Below are 1,027 nucleotides of genomic sequence, written 5' to 3'. Positions count from 1 at the left end.
TTTACATCAAAACTTATCATATTTTAGGATAATTTTAATTTAAAATGTAATTTTCATATTTTTCAAACAAATTCTAAAAATATTTTTTAAATATTTTGTTATAATTGTTTAAAAAATATTGAGTTGCATTTCAAACAAAAAGATAAAGATATTAAAAATATTATAATTAAAATATGTAAAATTTAATATAGTTTTAAGGAAAGGGTAAAATTTGATACCGCACACGAAAGAAAAATTTCTGTGTTTAAAATTATCTAAATAACTCTATGCTCATTTTTTTGTATTTTTTATATGATATTACACATTCGTGAAAAAAGAGATAGTTTAAGATGCAAAAACAATATTTACTTAATGAATATAATATAAACGAATATTACAAATACATCGTTTAATAAAATAAGTAATTAAAAACTGAAAATTCATATCCGCTTAGTTCAGTGTTAAAAAAAAAAGAGCATGCGTCATTGGTATCAACAAATTTCAGGATTTGATTTTCGTCTAACTTATTACTTGTCTTTTCAGTTACATTAATGAAATATGCTTAAATGAATTTAAACTTCCTATTTTATTGTTTGTCTTTTTCAGTTACCTTAATGAAATATCCTTAAATAAATTTGGACATAATCTCTATTATTAAAAAAGAAGCACCCATTAAAAAATACCCCTAAGTTTTCTAACTTATTTACGCTTCCATGCCACTGAGAATTAAATTAAACTACCTATTTTAATGCTTGTCTTTTCCAGTTAAATTAATGAGTTTTCCTTAATCAAATTTAAACTTAATGTCATTAAATAAACATACTTATTTTAATGTTTGTATTTTCCAGTTAAATTAATAAGTTTTCCCTAATTAAATTTAAACTTAATGTCATTAAATGAACCTAAAAATACATCATATTTAACGTAGCTTATTACGTACGAGTACGGTCCAATAATCAACTTGAATTTTATTTTTACGAAAACGTGAATCACTTGACTTATGTAATATTTAAAATATATTAACTACAATATAACAAATGCATATAAC

Source organism: Brassica oleracea, chromosome C7 (genome assembly GCF_000695525.1).
Source record: "Brassica oleracea var. oleracea cultivar TO1000 chromosome C7, BOL, whole genome shotgun sequence".
Taxonomy (NCBI): Eukaryota; Viridiplantae; Streptophyta; class Magnoliopsida; order Brassicales; family Brassicaceae; genus Brassica; species Brassica oleracea.
The sequence above is the reverse complement of the archived record's forward strand: the minus strand, read 5'-3'. Positions refer to the sequence as shown.